Source organism: Schistocerca gregaria, chromosome 2 (assembly GCF_023897955.1).
Source record: "Schistocerca gregaria isolate iqSchGreg1 chromosome 2, iqSchGreg1.2, whole genome shotgun sequence".
Taxonomy (NCBI): domain Eukaryota; kingdom Metazoa; phylum Arthropoda; class Insecta; order Orthoptera; family Acrididae; genus Schistocerca; species Schistocerca gregaria.
The window spans coordinates 812,517,935-812,537,190 of NC_064921.1; the positions used below are offsets into that span (position 1 = coordinate 812,517,935).

General features: G+C 43.0%; 1 protein-coding gene across 2 annotated transcripts in view; it reads right to left on the reverse strand.

Annotated features, from left to right (window-relative positions):
• LOC126335119 (vesicular glutamate transporter 2.2-like) overlaps positions 1-18,130 on the reverse strand; it is a 169,485-nt gene extending 151,355 nt beyond the window's left edge. The window contains exon 1 of one of the 2 annotated variants that reach the window (XM_049998073.1): positions 17,945-18,130. The gene's annotated coding sequence lies outside the window, so the exon portion shown is untranslated. The remainder of the gene's footprint in view (positions 1-17,944) is intronic. The other variant, XM_049998071.1, reaches the window with a different exon arrangement.
• Between the last annotated feature and the right edge of the window lie 1,126 nt (positions 18,131-19,256).

Genomic DNA, 19,256 nt, shown 5'->3' on the forward strand with positions numbered 1-19,256 from the left:
ACGCACGGCACAGCGGACACACCAGGAACCGCGGTGTTGGCCGTCGAATGGCGCTAGCTGCGCAGCATTTGTGCACCGCCGCCGTCAGTGTCAGCCAGTTTGCCATGGCATACGGAGCTCCATCGCAGTCTTTAACATTGGTAGCATGCCGCGACAGCATGGACGTGAACCGTATGTGCAGTTGACGGACTTTGAGCGAGAGCGTATAGTGGGCATGCGGGAGGCCGGGTGGACGTACCGCCGAATTGCTCAACACGTGGGGCGTGAGGTCTCCACAGTACATCGATGTTGTCGCCAGTGGTCGGCGGAAGGTGCACGTGCCCGTCGACCTGGGACCGGACCGCAGCGACGTACGGATGCACGCCAAGACCGTAGGAACCTACGCAGTGCCGTAGGGGACCGCACCGCCACTTCCCAGCAAATTAGGGACACTGTTGCTCCTGGGGTATCGGCGAGGACCATTCGCAACCGTCTCCATGAAGCTGGGCTACGCTCCCGCACACCGTTAGCCCGTCTTCCGCTCACGCCCCAACATCGTGCAGCCCGCCTCCAGTGGTGTCGCGACAGGCGTGAATGGAGGGACGAATGGAGACGTGTCGTCTTCAGCGATGAGAGTCGCTTCTGCCTTGGTGCCAATGATGGTCGTATGCGTGTTTGGCGCCGTGCAGGTGAGCGCCACAATGAGGACTGCATACGACCGAGGCACACAGGGCCAACACCCGGCATCATGATGGGGGGAGCAATCTCCTACACTGGCCGTACACCTCTGGTGATCGTCGAGGGGACACTGAATAGTGCACGGTACATCCAAACCGTCATCGAACCCATCGTTCTACCATTCCTAGACCGGCAAGGGAACTTGCTGTTCCAACAGGAGAATGCACGTCCGCATGTATCCCGTGGCACCCAACATGCTCTAGAAGGTGTAAGTCAACTATCCTGGCCAGCAAGATCTCCGGATCTGTCCCCCATTGAGCACGTTTGGGACTGGATGAAGCGTCGTCTCACGCGGTCTGCACGTCCAGCACGAACGCTGGTCCAACTGAGGCGCCAGGTGGAAATGGCATGGCAAGCCGTTCCACAGGACTACATCCAGCATCTCTACGATCGTCTCCATGGGAGAATAGCAGCCTGCATTGCTGCGAAAGGTGGATATACACTGTACTAGTGCCGACATTGTGCATGCTCTGTTGCCTGTGTCTATGTGCCTGTGGTTCTGCCAGTGTGATCATGTGATGTATCTGACCCCAGGAATGTGTCAATAAAGTTTCCCCTTCCTGGGACAATGAATTCACGGTGTTCTTATTTCAATTTCCAGGAGTGTAGTTTGGACAAGAAGAGAATAGAAGCTTTCGAAATGTGGTGCTACAGAAGAATGCTGAAGATTAGATGGGTAGATCACATTGGGAGATGAAGAAGCTTTCACAGGATAGAGTAACATGGAGAGCTGCATCAAACCAGTTTCAGGACTGAAGACCACAACAACAAACAATCCGTAGTATCGTTATAACCATATTCTTTGTAAGTCCCTTCTTAAGACCACAGATATTGGTCAGAGAGGTTAGTTTTTCTTTGTCAGAGTAGCAGTCAGTTTGTGTTAGTCAGTCTGGCCATGTACTTGCTTTTTAGAAGGTTGAGAACTGACTTGCCTTTTAGCGGTGGCAGCGTTATTTGAAAAGGATTTTGTATTAATTTATTCTGAGGAAACATTTTGTAGAAAAGAGATGATATGAATGGAAGAATGTCAGAAGGGAAGTTTTCTAAGGTAATCTAGTTTTTTTGTATGTTCGTAACTGTATAGTTTCTTATTGTTAGAACATTGTGTATGGTTTAAGTTTAGTGTAACAGGTTTTATAGTGAAGCGCATGAATTTGTCGTATAATTGGAATAAGTTTCAAGGAAAGCAATTGTACACAGGAAAATTTTTGAGAAAGATTTTGCCAATCAAGTTGTGAGAACTTTATGAAATGGTGTATTGGTGTGACTTAATGAAGCATAGTTTAACTTGGAGTCTTTGTTCTTATATATCAGTCGTTAAGTTTTGCGTCTCATTTTTCATTATTTATCTTTATGAATGTGTTTTGTATACTCGCATTGCAGAACGCGAGCTGTGTGCAGCAGGACATTTTTTTAAATGAAAAGTGATAAGATACTGTCTTGCATTGCACTCCGCAAGTGCGGTAAATGAAATTTGATTTTGACAGTTTCATCATTATTTTAGTGATAACAGGTTGCAGAACAGACGAGCGTTCCGTTCGCACAGGTAGCCCAGGAAATTTAATTATCAGTGAAATTTATGTCAATTTTAAGGTACAGTGACTGTCGGAATGTATTTATGAAAATACCATATCAGTTCAGAGGTTTCATATGAGTGAAAGATTTCTGAAAAGTGCTACTTTGTAAGTTTTTAAGTAAATTATCAGAAAGTGAGATGCGTTATATTTTATGTTCATTTGTTGTGTAATTACATCAATAGTTCTAGTAGACATTATTTGCAAGACTAAAGATAAAGATTAGCTAAATTCAGGCCCACCATTTTAATATGTATACTTTTGTTTTGCATTCACGTAGCAACGTAAATTTTTTTGAAAAAAGATTTTCTCTCTCTCTGGCGAATTGTTTGACGTACTGGATAGTCCGGATTTCGCATAATGTAGCTTGCGTTTCACATACTTCTGTCCAAAATTTAATTTTAGCACAGTTCCGTCACCCTGCACAGGAGATTAACGTATTTCTATATCAAAATAAGTTTTACACCTTTGTCAGACACAAGCTTGATACAAACACGGGTTAAAAGTTTTAAAAGTAATGTCTCAAGTTGACTGAGGTGTACCACGGAAGCGCATCATGGTTTGTGGACCCCGTGTATGAAAGCATGCCTCGTCGAACATTGCGACGAACAGCAAAATCTCGCCGTGGAGCAGATCCTGTAGATCACACAGATCAGAAATCATTGCGTATGCAGAGCACTTACCTGTAGCGAGGCATTTGAAAGTGAACCGATCTTCTAACTTATTTTACTTCAAAACGGTAGACTTCCGCACAACGGTTCCTCATCAAAATTTTGTCTAAGTCTTCTCTACAACCCTTTAGAAACCTGTTATAGGAAATGTGAAACAAGCCGTGTAAGCGAAGTAGAAACAAATGCGGAACCGTTCTAGCGACGATATAGGCCGCGAATGAGAAAATATGTTGACATAAACGACTTTGACAAAGGACAGACAGTTACGGCCCCGCCCTTGGGAACTATCGGTAACATGTCGGAAACGGCGAAGCGGGTCGGCTGTTCGCGTGCTACTAACGTCGGCATAGAAAATGTTTGAGCATTATATCGTGTCGTGTTACGAGTTTCCTGTTCATGAGAATTCCTGCTGTCTACACGGTAATGGTCTTTTGCGGCGCAGTGCTTAATGTTCTCTCTGCTGCAGTCTTTTGTTCGTCATCCATTATGTTATGAGGGCGTGTAATTCTCGTCTGTATATCGTTCGCTGTACAAGTGAGATGTGTGTAACCTTGAGCGACGAGATTGCCACTTGATTATTCACACATTGTATCGAGATTTATGGACTACAATTGAAGGTACCAATAAAGGCCTACACGTTCTTTTGGCGAGACTTATGCCTGCATTACAGTGTACGCTTTTTAGGGTTCTGCGCCTCAATCGGAAAAACGGAAGCCTTATAGAGTTACTTTGTTGTCTGTCTGTCCGAGTGTTAAAAACACTTTTTCTAAGGAACAGGTAGACGTGTCAAGTTGAAATTCATGTCACATACTAAAGTATATGGTTACTTGGCAGTGCAAAAAATTAACGCTTCTAAATCAAGACAATCAAAAGACATCGCCATTGATGTCACATATTTTGATACTTTCAAACTCATTCAGCAGGACTTACAGGGAACTTGCCGTTGACCAGGAGTTGTGCAATCTCGCAAGAAGCAAGGTTTCATGGTATAACTACAGGAAAAACACTCGAGAGTAGTTAATTTGCGTTTGTATCTCACGGCAAGGACAGTTTGTCAATTGTAAACTGAGTATCTACCCGTCCGTCTGTTAAGACCTCTTTTTGTCAGAAACAGATAAATGTGCCAAGTTGAAATTCTTGTCACAACATGTCGTTCAAAAATGGTTCAAATGGCTCTGAGCACTATGGGACTTAACATCTTAGGTCATCAGTCCCCTAGAACTTGGAACTACTTAAACCAAAATCATCTAAGGACATCACACACATCCATGCCCGAGGCAGGATTCGAACCTGCGATCGTAGCCGTTCCGCGGTTGCGGACTGAAGCGCCTAGAACCGCACGGCCACCGCGGCCAGCAACATGTCGTCTAAGATCCCTTCTTAGTGTAATAAATGTAAGCTTCCAAGTCAACGCAGTCAAAAGATACGGCCATTTATGTCACATTTTTTCATACTCCCAAATTCACTCATCAAAACCTATAGGATACTTCGCGTTGACCTGGAATCATGAAATTTGGCAAGAAGCAAGGTTTCGCAATACAAGTAAAGGAAAAAAATCATAAAATTGTTAATCTGTAATTAAATCACACGAAAATATTACTTTTGTGATTCGTTATCCGACTTCAAACTTAAAAATTAAATCATTATCGAAAGTCTTGGAATTCCCAGGACCGATATCTCATCAGTATCAGTGTCGATAACAGGCACAGATCATCGAGGTTCTAGATTCCCGGAGTGGATGTACTCAGAGCGGCAGTCCTAATCGCACCTGACCGATTTTTTCTTATGGATTAAATATTGTAGCATGGGTCGTATCGGCAGTTAATGGTGCAGCGATACAGAGAGTCTACAGTCGGTAACGAGTTTAATGTTACTATTCCTACTATTTCGAAATTTTTATCCAAGGCAACAATTACCTGCACATTCGAACAAGCGTTATACCACGCTCTGCTGTGCACCAGCCACTCAAATGAGAGTTCATTTAAATGCACTTCAAAATAATATTAGTTAATTACGAGACGACGAGTAGCCGATAAAGTGTTCTACAACCATGGCTCAGCAGAGAACGTGGAAATCGGAGACTTACTTGTTATGTAAAGCGGATAGGCAGCGGTCTGTGGCTGATCTGCAGACAGAGTATAATCCTGGTGCAGAGCACACTGAGCTGCGCGGAGTGGCCGCTCGGTTAGAGACGACATGCCATGGATTACGCGGCCCCTCTCGCCGGAGGTTCGAGTCCTCCCTTGGGCATGTGTGTGTGTCGTTCTTAGCAAGAGGTAGTTTACGTAGTGTGTAAGTCAAGGGACCGATGACCTCAGCAGTTTGGACCCTTAAGAATTCACACACATTTGAACATTTGGAGCACACTGTTCAGTGCACGTTGTAGAACATGAGCCAACCCAAACAGATTATCTCTACGTACTTCCATTTTATCCAACCACATTATAAATTGCGATTACAGTGGGGACGGGATCATCAAGATTGTAGTGTGGATCGGTGGAATCGTGTCGCCCAGTCAGATGAACCACGTTTCTTGTTACACCAGGTCGACGGTCGTGTCCGTGTACCAGATCGTCCAGGCTAGCGACTGCTCGAAACGTCGCGCTACGAAGACCAGTCGACGGGGGCCATATTACGCTGTGGGGGACGTTCACCCGGGCTTCTATGGGACCTGCGTGAACTATAATTGAATCAGCTGCATCCCTCCATCATTTATGTGTCCTCCAACAACGATGGGATCTTCCTGCCGAATAACTAACCATATCACAAGGCCAAAGTAGTGCTGCAGTGGCTTGAGGAGCATGCTATTGAACTCACTTTGATGTCTTGGCCACCAACTTCGCCTGATGTAAACCCGATGGGACACCTCTGGGACGGTGTCGGGCGCCACTTGCGCTTACCCCCAAGCCATCGGCTCGCAGTATACGGGAATTACGAGACCTGTGGGTAGACATCTTGCACGACGTGCCTTTGGTAACTTATCGAGGACTTCTCGGATCCATTACACTCAGATTCGCTGGTGTATTGAATTCCAGGGGTTGACTGACACGCTATTAAACAGATGGTCATAATCTTTTGGCCCATCAGTGTCTTTCAACTACATTATCAAGTCATTAATGTGACCACTTGTCAGAAGTCTGAATAACTAGCTTTTTCAGAGCGGACAGATGCGAGAAGTGCAGGAAGAGAGTAAGTGAGGTTCTGGAAGGCACCGCCAGAGACGTGGAGTCATTCCGACTCCAGTGTCGTGGCCAACTGTGCTAGGCACCACGTCGAACCATGACATGAACAGCCCGATCGAGCTGGTCCCACAGATTCACGACTGGGTTTTAATTCGGAGGGTTTGGTGAAATGGGAGCAGATAAATTCATCCTGGTGCTTTTCGAATCACGCAACACTGCATGTTGTCCGTCACGTTGCACTGTTCTGCAGTTGAAGCCATTTTGCCTAGGAAAAACAAACTACATTTAGGGGTGGACGTGGTCCCCAGTGTTAGTTGCATACTTGTGTTGATTCATGGTGCCTTTCAGAATTGCGTTATTGAACGCAGTTTTCCGAAATTCCTTCACCAGGGAAGACGAATGGAATATTCCAGAATTTGAAACACGAACATCTGCTAGCATGAGTTTCTTAGAAGTAGATACCTTAGGGGTTGCGAAGCAACTCAAATCGCTTGATACGGGCAAGTCTTCAGGTCCAGATTGTATACCGATTAGGTTCCTTTCAGATTACGCTGATACTATAGCTCCCTACTTAGCACTCATATACAACCGCCCGCTCACCGATAGATCTGTACCTACAGATTGGAAAATTGCGCAGGTCGCACCAGTGTTCAAGAAGGGTAGTAGGAGTAATCCATTTAACTACAGACCTATATCATTGACGTCGGTTTTCAGTATAGTTTTGGAGCATATACTGTATTCAAACATTATGAATCACCTCGAAGGGAACGATCTATTGACACGTAATCAGCATGGCTTCAGAAAACATCGCTCTTGTGCAACGCAGCTAGCTCTTTATTCGCACGAAGTAATGGCCGCTATCGACAGGGGATCTCAGGTTGATTCCGTATTTCTGGATTTCCGGAAAGCTTTTTACACCGTTCCTCACAAGCGACTTCTAATCAAGCTGCGGAGCTATGGGGTATCGTCTCAGTTGTGCGACTGGATTCGTGATTTCCTGTCAGGAAGGTCGCAGTTCGTAGTAATATACGGCAAATCATCAAGTAAAACTGAAGTGATATCAGGTGTTCCCCAGGGAAGCGTCCTGGGACCTCTACTGTTCCTGATCTATATAAATGACCTGGGTGACAATCTGAGCAGTTCTCTTAGACTGGTCGCAGATGATGCTGTAATTTACCGTCTAGTAAGGTCCTCCGAAGACCAGTATCAGCTGCAAAGCGATTTAGAAAAGATTGCTGTATGGTGTGTCAGGTGGCAGTTGACGCTAAATAACGAAAAGTGTGAGATGATCCACATGAGTTCCAAAAGAAATCCGTTGGAATTCGATTACTCGATAAATAGTACAATTCTCAAGGCTGTCAATTCAACTAAGTACCTGGGTGTTAAAATTACGAACAACTTCAGTTGGAAGGACCACATAGATAATATTGTCGGGAAGGCGAGCCAAAGGTTGCGTTTCATTGGCAGGACACTTAGAAGATGCAACAAGTCCACTAAAGAGACAGCTTACACTACATTCGTTCGTCCTCTGTTAGAATATTGCTGCGCGGTGTGGGGTCCTTACCAGGTGGGATTGACGGAGGACATAGAAAGGGTGCAAAAAAGGGCAGCTCGTTTTGTATTATCGCGTTATAGGGGAGAGAGTGTGGCAGATATGATACACGAGTTGGGATGGAAGTCATTACAGCATAGACGTTTTTCGTCGCGGCGAGACCTTTTTACGAAATTTCAGTCACCAACTTTCTCTTCCGAATGCGAAAATATTTTGTTGAGCCCAACCTACATAGGTAGGAATGATCATCAAAATAAAATAAGATAAATCAGAGCTCGAACAGAAAGGTTTAGGTGTTCGTTTTTCCCGCGTGCTGTTCGGGAGTGGAATAGTAGAGAGATAGTATGATAGTGGTTCGATGAACCCTCTGCCAAGCACTTAAATGTGAATTGCAGAGTAGTGATGTAGATGTAGAATGACGAGGTCACCAAAGGAAAACATTTCCCACACCATGACGGTTGCGTGGTGTTTACTTTCAGACGTTTCACGTTGCACACGCCAACGGCCATCTGTCCCATGGGGCATACAACGTGAATCGTATGGAAAGACGACCTGTTACCACTCAGTGGACGTGAAGTCGCGAAATTAGCGTACAAACTCCAGCCTTCGTCGCCAGTGAAAAGCAGTCAGCATAGTTGTAAGAGCCAGGCACCCGCTGCAGATAGCTGAGGGAACATTGTTGGTATCCCCTTGGTTCATCTAGGCGGTCAACAGATCAGTTCGCCCGTACATACCTGCTCAGGCGTCGTACACTCTTGTCACCCATACTATATTGCAGTGCCTGTGTTGTTCAGAAGTACGATGCCATGTTCATTCAGACATGTACATCGTTTTTATTTGCCGACAACAAGTATCCCCTGTAAAGGAATATACAAAATGAATGTACGAGTGCAGGTTGTAGACACATGGAAGTTGTAGATAAGTAAGGTCTGGCTGTGGATCATGCACGGATAGCCTAATGATAAGGAGACCGCTCGCAAGAAGCAGGAAACCCAGGTTACAGTCCCGGTCTGATACAAATTTCCATCGTCATTATTCCATTATCAGCACATGACTGTCCATATTTGCAACTGCGAATACATTTCATGCTTACGGTAATAATGGAAGCTAAAGATGAGACTTAAATGTGTTGAGGGAAATTTAATTACACTACTGGCCATTAAAATTGCTACACCACGAAGATGACGTGCTACAGACGCGAAATTTAACTGACAGGAAGAAGATGCTGTGATATGCAAATGATTAGTTATTCAGAGCATTCACACAAGGTTGGTGCCGGTGGCGACACCTACAACATGCTGACAAGAGGAAAGTTTGCAACCGATTTCCCATTCACAAACAGCAGTTGACCGGCGTTGCCTGGTGAAACTTCGTTGTGATGCCTCGCGCAAGGAGGTGAAATGCGTACCATCACGTTTCCGACTTTGATAAAGGACGGATTGTAGTCCATCGCAATTGCGGTTTATTGTATCGTGACATTGCTGCTCGCGTTGCTCAGGATCCAATGACTGTTAGCAGAATATGGAATCGGTGGGTACAAGAGGGTAATACGGAAAGCCGTGCTGGATCCCAATGGTCTCATATCACTAGCAGTCGAGATGACAGGCATCTTATCCGCATGGCTGTAACGAATCGTGCAGGCACGTCTCGATCCCTGAGCCAAACAGATGGGGACGTTTGCAAGACAACAAGCATCTGCTCGAACAGCTCGACGACGTTTGCAGCAGCATGGACTATCAGCTCGGAGACCACGGCTGCGGGTACCCTTGACGCTACATCACAGAAAGGAGCGCCTGTGATGGTGTACTCAACGACGAACCTGGGTGCACGAATGGCAAAACGTCATTTTTTCGGATGAATCCAGGTTCTGTTTACAGCATCACGATGGTCGCATCCGTGTTTGGCGACATCGCGGTGAACGTACATTGGAAGCGTGTATTCGTCATCGCCATACTGGCGTATCACCCGGCGTGATGGTATGGGGTGCCATTGGTTACACGTCTCGGTCACCTCTTGTTCGTATTGACGGCACGTTGAACAGTGGACGTTACATTTCAGATGTGTTACGACCCGTGGCTCTACCCTCAATTCGATCCCTGCAAAACCTTACATTTCAGCAGGATGAAGCACGACCGCATGTTGCAGGTCCTGTACGGGCCTTTCTGAATACAGAAAATGTTAGACTGCTGCCCTGGCCAGCACATTCTGCAGATCTCTCACCAATTGAAAACGTCTGGTCAATGGTGGCCGAGCAACTGGCTTGTCACAATACGCCAGTCACTACTCTTCTTGAACTGTGGTATCGTGTTGAAGCTGCATGGGCAGCTGTACCTGTACACGCCATCCAAGCTCTGTTTGACTCAATGCCGAGGTGTATTAAGGCCGTTATTACGGCCAGAGGTGGTTGTTCTGGGTAGTAATTTCTCAGGATCTATGCACCCAAATTGCGTGAAAATGTAATCACATGCCAGTTCTAGTATAATATATTTGTCCAATGAATACCTGTTTATCATCTGCATTTCTTGTTGGTGTAGCAAATTTAATGGCCAGTAGTGTATTTGCCGACAACGAGCATCCCCTGTAAAGGACTATATATATATATATATATATATATATATATATATATATATATATATATATATATATGTATATATATATATATAATGAACGAGTGAAGGTTGTAGACACGTGGAAGCTGTAGACAAACCGAAGTAAGGTCTGGCTGTGAATCATGTACGGATAGCCTAATGATAAGGAGACTGCTCACAATAAGCAAGAAATCCAGGTTAGAGTCCTGGTTCGATACAAATTTCCATCGTCATCATTCCATTAACGGCTGATGATTGTCCATATTTGCAATTGCGAATACATGTCATGTTTACGATAATAACGGAAGCTGAAGATGAGACTTAAATGTATTGAGGAAAATTTAATTACATCAGATCTACACTTAATGCCTGTCCTATATGGCTCGTGGCGCACCACAGTTGCCTTGGCTCTGATTTTGGATAGTGCCATTTGGCCATGTATGGCGACACGTGAACAGTTTACAAACTTAGCCGTTTCGGAAGTGCTTCCACCCTTGGCCCGATAGATGATAGTGCCTTTTTGGACGTCACATAAATTGCTCCATTTCCGCATTACGACAACGACTGCACTGTTTTCCGCCTCACCCTGATACGTCTAACATACGCGCCACGGATAGTGCTGCCATCTGTCGTATGTCAGTGGTTATTGCACGCTGACATCGATCATTGGTAGTCTTCACATTAATGTGGCTTGACCGTGTGTAGTGTTGTTGTGGTCTTCAGTCCTGAGACTGGTTTGACGCAGCTCTCCATGCTACTCTATCCTGTACAACCTGCTTCATCTCCCAGTACGTACTGCAGCCTACATCCTTCTGAACCTGCTTAGTGTATTCATCTCTTGGTCTCCCTCTACGGTTTTTACCCTCCACGCTGCCCTCCAATACTAAATTAGTGATGCCTTGATTCCTCAGAACATGTCCTAACAACCGATCCTTTCTTCTGGTCAAGTTGTGCCACAAACTACTCTTCTTCCCAATTCTGTACAGTATCTCCTCATTAGTTATGTGATCTACCCATCTAATCTTCAGCATTCTTCTGTAGCACCACATTTCCAAAGCTTCTATTCTCTTCTTGTCGAAACTATTTATCGTCCATGTTTCACTTCCATACATGGCTACACTCCATACAAATACTTTCAGGAATGACTTCCTGACGCTTAAATCTATACTCGACGTTAACAAATTCCTCTTCTTCAGAAACGCTTTCCTTGTGATTGCCAGTCTACATTTGATATCCTCTTTACTTCGACCATCATCAGTTATTTTGCTCCCCAAATAGCAAAACTCCTTTACTACTTTAAACGTCTCATTTCCTAATCTAATTCCCTCAGCATCACCTAAGTTAATTCGACTACATTCCATTATCCTCGTTTTGCTTTTGTTGATTTTCATTTTATACCCTCCTTTCAAGACACTTTCCATTCCGTTCAACTGCTCTTCCAAGTTTTTATTTCTTCTCCATGGATTTTAATACCTACTCCGAATTTTTCTTTTGTTTCCTTTACTGCTTGCTCAATATACAGATTGAATAACATCGGGGAGAGGCCACACGCCTGTCTCACCGTATGTATGAGAAACTAAAAACCGTTGCTTCAAATAGATTACGAAACAGCGTTCTAATTTGGCTCCATTACACGTAACAATCGGTTTCGGGAACCGCATGTCGATTTCCGCTTTGTACTGTTTGACTCCCAACTTTTCAGATATAACTCTTAAGATATGTTACGCTACTCAGAATTTTATTATCATTCATGCTCTGCATTATAATAATGCTTCCACCAGCGTTTGCATATTTCAAACGTCTCAACAATTCAAACCATCGTGTTTGCGTTGGCTTCACGACTTGTACATCTTTGATCTTGCGGTAATAAGACAATATGGCTGACACAGATTAAGTCTGTCAGTAAATGCATTGATGACAAGTTGCATACAACGCGCACTATATGTGTAAGATACCTAGGCAATTTTAACAGGGTATAAGACAAAATAATTCCTACTGTTTAAAGACGTATACATTGTAGGTAAAATATCTTGTACAATTAGAATTAAAGCACATAATGCCACTGTAGAGTGTAAAACTAGCACAAAATTTTTAGGTTTGTGTATCGATCAGCAATTAAAATAGGATGCACATATCAGACAGACTACTTGGAAAAAGAATTAGCAGAGTATGCTATGCCCTTTGGATATTAACCAAGCTCGAGCCTGAGAAATAATGTTCTGAGGGTGCAAATGCTCACAATAAAGAAAATGTGTTCAAACTTCAAAAATGGGCTATCATAATAGTTACCAAAAGTCACGAGAGGACCCAGCGCATCGAGCTATTTAAAAAGTGCGATAGTTTGACAGTTCGAAGTGAATACAACTTCCAAATTACAGTTTTTGAACATTGAGCAATATGCAGCTAACAGATCTACATATGATCACCAAAACAGCTAGATACAGTGGTTGCTTGTATATGGACAGAAGGAATAAAGTTAAGACCCAAACCACTATATTTTCAAAGAATTTAAGCTATATAATAAACTGCCTAAATATATCAAAGAGGGCCTGCCGATCTGACTGAGCGGTTCTATGCGCTTTAGTCCGGAACCACGCTGCTGATATGGTCGAAGGTTGGAATCCTGCCTCGGGCATGGGTGTGTGTGCTGGCCTTAGGTTAGTTAGGTTTAAGTAGTTCTAAGTCTAGGGGACTGATGACCTCAGATGTTAACTCCCATAGTGCTCAGAGCCATATCAAAGAGGAAAAAGAACTGCGTAAACTTATAACACACATTAAGTTTATCTACTAAAAAAGTTTTTCATCATTTTAAGAGTTCATGGGATAAAAATTGTTGGTACAAATGAATAATCAGTTTGAACAATAACAAAGTTGCCAAAGAGCTTGGAGTATACTTGTAAACAGCTGAATACATGTCCAGTTTGTAAATTATACCATGTAATCTAAATGCAAGGTGTACTTCGGAGGTATCCTCTTTCTGCTCCTTTAATCTTACGATGTGTAATTCGGCAATAAACAGCGTATGTGTGTATGCATCATGAATTTCTCAGTTATATATATCCTCTTTTTCATTATTCTTATCTTATATACCTCAGCTATAAATAGTGTATTATAATGGTAACATCCATAAGGAGAAAGACATTTGTTTACTGTTCAGTTGTGATTTTAAATGAGACATATAGTCACGAGGGACGTAATGATTTGAATATGACTACATGACTCAGTCCCATTTACATCAGTTTATTTGTACGGAAGATAGGAACAAGTATAAAGAGCGTGGATGGTGAAGAAGCGATGTTCATAAATCCGCCAAATGAAATGAGTGACGTGAGTTCGTAGCATACAGACACACCAGTTGTATTCCGCTGCGTCCGTTCCGAACATACAGTTCATATTCTTCCTTAGCGGTCAATGCGGATGACACTCGCTGTGAGATGTAAATATGATTCTCAAATGTCCTAGTTTTATGTCAATTTATTGTGTACTGTGAGACTTTTGTTACTATTTCCACCGAGCGAGGTGGCGCAGTGGTTAGCATACTGGACTCGCATTCGGGATGACGACGGTTCAGTCGCGTCTCCGGCCATCCTGATTTAGGTTTTCCGTGATTTCCCTAAATCGCTTCCGGAAAATGCCGCGATGGTTCCTTTGAAAGGACACAGCCGATTTCCTTCCCCATCCTTCCCTCACCCAAGCTTGCGCTCCCTCTCTAATGACCTCGTTGTCGACGGGACGTTAAATACTAATCTCCTCCCTCCCGTTACTATTTCCAGCTGGTCAGAGAGATGCTACAAGCTTTACGTGTGTGAGCCTCACACATAATTCTAATTACGTTTTTTGCACAATGAATACTTTTTGCGTAAGTGAGGAGTTACTCCTGAATATTATCCTGCAAGGCGTCAGTGAATGAAAACAGGCATAATATGCCAGGATACTGAGTTCTCCATCCCCAAATTTGGCAGTTATTCTTTTAACAAAGATAGCAGAACCTAAACCTTTTATGAGATCTACCATGTGGTTTTTCAGTTTTAATTTGTCATCAATATGGACACCTCTGGATTTTCTTGCTAATATACTAGGTTAATAATAGGTGGGAAATTTTTGAAGTACCACACAAGAAACAGAGTAGCGTAACTCATACTTAGCAATAATAACCGATTTGCAGAGCGTATCGTGCAATGAGGCTGGAGCCAAATTCATATACATCCGTCTGGCAATCAAGACTTTTGTTTCCTGTGCTTTCTCTAAGTCGTGTTAGGCGAATGCCAAAGCCGATTCCGTAACCCGACATCCTTCAGTTGAACTTCAAAGAGACGTTATACTCTGGCCAAATTAATTTACGACATAAATATGTTTCCAAACTGTTACCTACATTTGGCAAAGTATAGAAACCTGACTAAAATATCAAGCACATAGACATATCAAATTCATATAAAACGTTATTCATATAGTCTTTTGATGTCTACAATGCTTTCCAGATCAAATTTTTATTTACTGTGTACTGTTTTATTGTGTCCATAGTGGCTGCTTTGGCAAACTGATACAGTGAGATTCTACAGCCTGCCCGTCTTCACATAGCGTTTCAATGTGTACGTTTCAATGTCAGTGCTTCATAACCAGGGCTTCTATTGTTATGTATTGACCTTCACTGCATTATCAACACACCAGAAGCGATTATTTTTGGGAGTTATACTGCATTCTTAATTGTAATTTGCGAAATTATCGTGGGCTATATAAGCACGTACACAAGAACATATTGTGTAAAAATCTCTGTTAAAAACTGCAGTGTACCTGCGAATTTTGTTGATTCGTTGTGTATATGACATCATAATAAATATTAACTTCCACATGTTCGACACACATACGTACGCACTCACACGACAGAGTACTGGTGAGGTGCTTTCGCAAGTCACTCTATAACGCTACAGCCCAGAAATCCGCACTTAGCACAGTATATCTTTTTTGCATTAGATCATAAATGTATAGATTTTGTGTTTTCTTTTCAATGCTAATTAATTATAATATAGAGGAATAAATATCCTGCAAACTACTGAAAACAATTTTGTAAATGATGTACTTAGACACGCTGATAATATCCTGGACTTTTCAATGTATAGTAACTAATTATGTATTGTAATCTGTGGTAGGCGAGGGAGCGAGTTTGGAGTCGCAAGTAAACAGTGAAAGAGATCGGTTGTGAAGTGTCTGCGATAGTTGGCGGATACAAGTGTATGTAGAGGGCGTGGTGTCAAAATGTATGCCAAGCTGTGAAGATGTGATGAGCATGAAGTTGTGTGGCCCCCAGTACAATGTTTATTCAAGGAGCGGTTACCGAAAGAAAGAGTACTGTGTGGTCAAGTAATTAAATTTTGCCCGTAACTGGAAGAAGAATCTTATCGCAAGTAATTGTGGCCGTAAAACCATGACGTTTCACTAACAGCAGTTTTACGTAAAAGGAAGACTATCATTTCAACATCTTAGACATTTAGAAGATTTTCCAATGTCGCAGAATCCTTTTATCCAACAATATAGTGTGTGTGTAAAACTTTAATCATTATCCTGCGTTAATGATTTTCACGCATCATTGTTTCCCTGTAACAACCGAGTATCACGTTATTAAAAGGGAAAGAGACTTTAATTTAAAAATCTTGAAGGTGTCACAAAGTAAGTTTGCTCTTCGAATGAAAACCTCAATTTTACTCCTTGACTGAAAGTATTGCTTCACTTTTCTATTCTAACCATATTCATTGTCTTATTGAGAAGGAAGTTCATTAAGTTAGTAAATTCTGAACTCTGGGAAACTGTAGTAAATTTTATCAGCTGATTCAAAAGTGTTACACTATATCTTCGGCAACAGCCTTGACGCAGTGGATACACCGGTTCCCTTGATATCACCGAAGTTAAGCGCTGTCGGGCGTGGTCAGCACTTGGATGGGTGACCATCCAGGCCACCATGCGCTGTTACCATTTTTCGAGGTGCACTCAGCCTCGTGATGCCAATTGAGGAACTACTACTTCGGTCAAGAACACCATCATAACGACCGGGAGAGCGGTGTGCTGACCCCACGCCCCTCCTATGCGCATCCTCTATGAGGATGACACGGCCACCGGATGGTCTCGGTAGGCCACACGTGGCTTTTACTCTATGTCTTTATTTATTTTCTGTGTCGATCTTGGCTTTTATATTTTCGGCATCGCCTCATGTATTGTGACGTCTTTTGTTAACTATTGTATTTTATGGTCATGAATTTCGATTCCTAGAAAGAAGTGGTTAGTAATATGACAGTGAACGTTTTTGTGAGGCCACGTTACTCAGTCATCATGATGTGTTACAATAAGTAACTCAGTTTAGGTTCCACATGATTCTAAAGTGCTCGATATAATGGTAACTAACGGTCTAAAACCTTATAATCACTAGCAAGTTTAAATGAGCTCACGTGTGTGTAATGAACCGTTGTCGCCCATGTACATTTCATTAATAGTTACATAAGTTCAATTTCAGTGCAACACAGTTTCATAGCTGTTGTCCTTAAATGGAGTGACGACCGTTGTATATAAACTAGTAAGTAAAGTTAAGCTCATTTTCAGTTTCACAGGTAATAACAATTCATCAATCAAAAGTAATCAACATAACTAAATATTTTAATTTCCGATCGCTATTAGTGCAGTGTACACTTCTTTATCATGATAAGGATCATTAATAGACTAGTCGGCATTGTGTTTGTTAATATTCTTCCGAACTGATTCGTTATCCGAAAATTATCTACATTTTATTCACTTACCGAAGAGCGTGGTCAGTTTACAACCCCACCTCTATTTCTGGCCACCTCTTGTACTTTCTGCCACTCACTATTTCTTATACTGCCCAATCTTGTTACACCTATGAGTTCGCTACTACTCCGTCATTTTGTCAGATTAATAAAGGTTATTGCAGTGGTACAAAAAGTTATTGCATATCGCATTCCACAACAATATATTAGTATTTATTCCAGCACGGAATCAACACGATTGTTGAAAAATTCGTGTACGTTTTGTAATTTGTAACGTTAATGTTCATGTTCAATGTCAACCACCGACAAGAAGAGACGAGACTATAATTTTGTCAGTAGAATACGGAAGTAAAGTTTTTAAGAGTAAACTGTGTTGTGGAAATGAAAGTTATTTACTGTCTTTGTAGCACTGAAATATCAATGCAATTGCTTTCCGTGGATGCATTATGCAAAGATTTTTATTATTTATATGACTAACACAACTGAAGTAGGACCTGAAGAAGAATATCTGCAATTATAAACAATATTGTTCATGCCTCCATCGCAGACCTGAAACGCATAGAAGAAGACCCTCATCCAATTCCATAGGGCAAGAAACAATTTGAAATACAGCAAAAACTGTAAACGATGGCGATTGGAAAACTGTGCTGTGTGCGTCTTCGGCCTACAGAATAACAGCTGGGTACGTGAAAAGAAGGGGCGGCTGGTATGAATAGGAGAAACGGATTTGGTTAAAAAGAAAGTAAACATTCAGTTGCAAGAGGCGAAATTTTTCTTATCTACTTGAGGAAGGAAGTTGTTGACATTTATCACTTGACTGTTAAACAGGCGTCAGTTACCAGGCAAGTTAGTCGTCGTCACATTCGCGGCCAAAGTGAGGCGCAACGTACCCAGCGAAGGTGTCCCGGTCTCTGGCGCTGCCGCGGCGCGCCGTGTGTTCTGCTGTAAGCTGCTGCCTGCTGTGTGCTGCTGTCTGCTGTCCCGGAGTGACTGGCTGCCACCGCACTGCCAGCGCCTGGAGTCTGCTGGGTGTTTCGTCACCGCAGCAACAGCGCTGCGCCCTCGATAGCAGCGAACCTGCCTCCCTGCGGGCGACTTGTGTTGTCTCCAGCCGTGCCGAGGAGTGTCACAAATGAAACATAAGTTGCGCGTTCTGTCCACCCCCAAGGAGGAAATAAGTCGCGACCTAAACTTGTCTAAAAGGTTTTGCACCGTGTTCGTATAAGGAAGCCTGCGTGAGGTGCGGATCCAAGAGCTCCTGGGCGTCATGGCCCCCCTCCAAACGACAAAATATCAAAACAGTTTATATTTTAACATACTGTAAAACTGCACAACATTGTGACACTTTGAGCTCTTTATGTAAGACAGTCTTATACAAATATGTACTGTGACATTTAATTTCCATATTTGTGGAATTTTATAACTTTTATCCTTCAATTTTGGTAGTAATGAAGTTTTTATGTGCAACTAGCTGTTCCCGGCCACACATTGCTGTGGCTTGATGTTAAACGGAAAAGAGAGACAACAGGATGCACACGTTTCTAATACGCCTCTCTGTCCATCTCCTTCCTCTTACCCCCTCCCTTTGTCCATTACCTCCTCCCCACTCTTTCAATTCCCATCGTATCTTCTCCCCATTCTCTCCATCTCGTCTTGCTTCCTCTCACTCTCTCACTCCCTCCCTTCCTTTCCAACACACCCTCCCCCCTTTCTGCAGGGTGGTCCATTGATAGTGATCGGGCCAAATGTCTCACGAAATAGGCATCAAACAAAAAAATCTACAAAGAACGAAACTTGTCTAGATTGAAGGCGGAAACCAGATGCCGCTATGGTTGGCCCGCTAGATGGCGCTGCCATAGGTCAAACGGATACCAACAGCGTTTTCTTTTTTAAATAGGAACCCCCATGTTTTATTACATATTCGTGTAGTACGTAAAGAAATATGAATGTCTTAGTTGCACCACTTTTTTCGCTTTGTGAGAGATGGCGCTGTAATAGTCACAATCGTGTAAGTACGTGATATCACGTAACATTCCCTCACTGCGGACGGTATTTTGCTTCGTGTTAAAATGGACCGTTTATCAATTGCGGAAAAGGTCGATATCGTGTTGATGTATGGTTATTGTGATCAAAATGCCCAACGGGCGTGTGCTATGTATACTGCTCGGTATCCTGGACGACATCATCCAAGTGATCGGACCG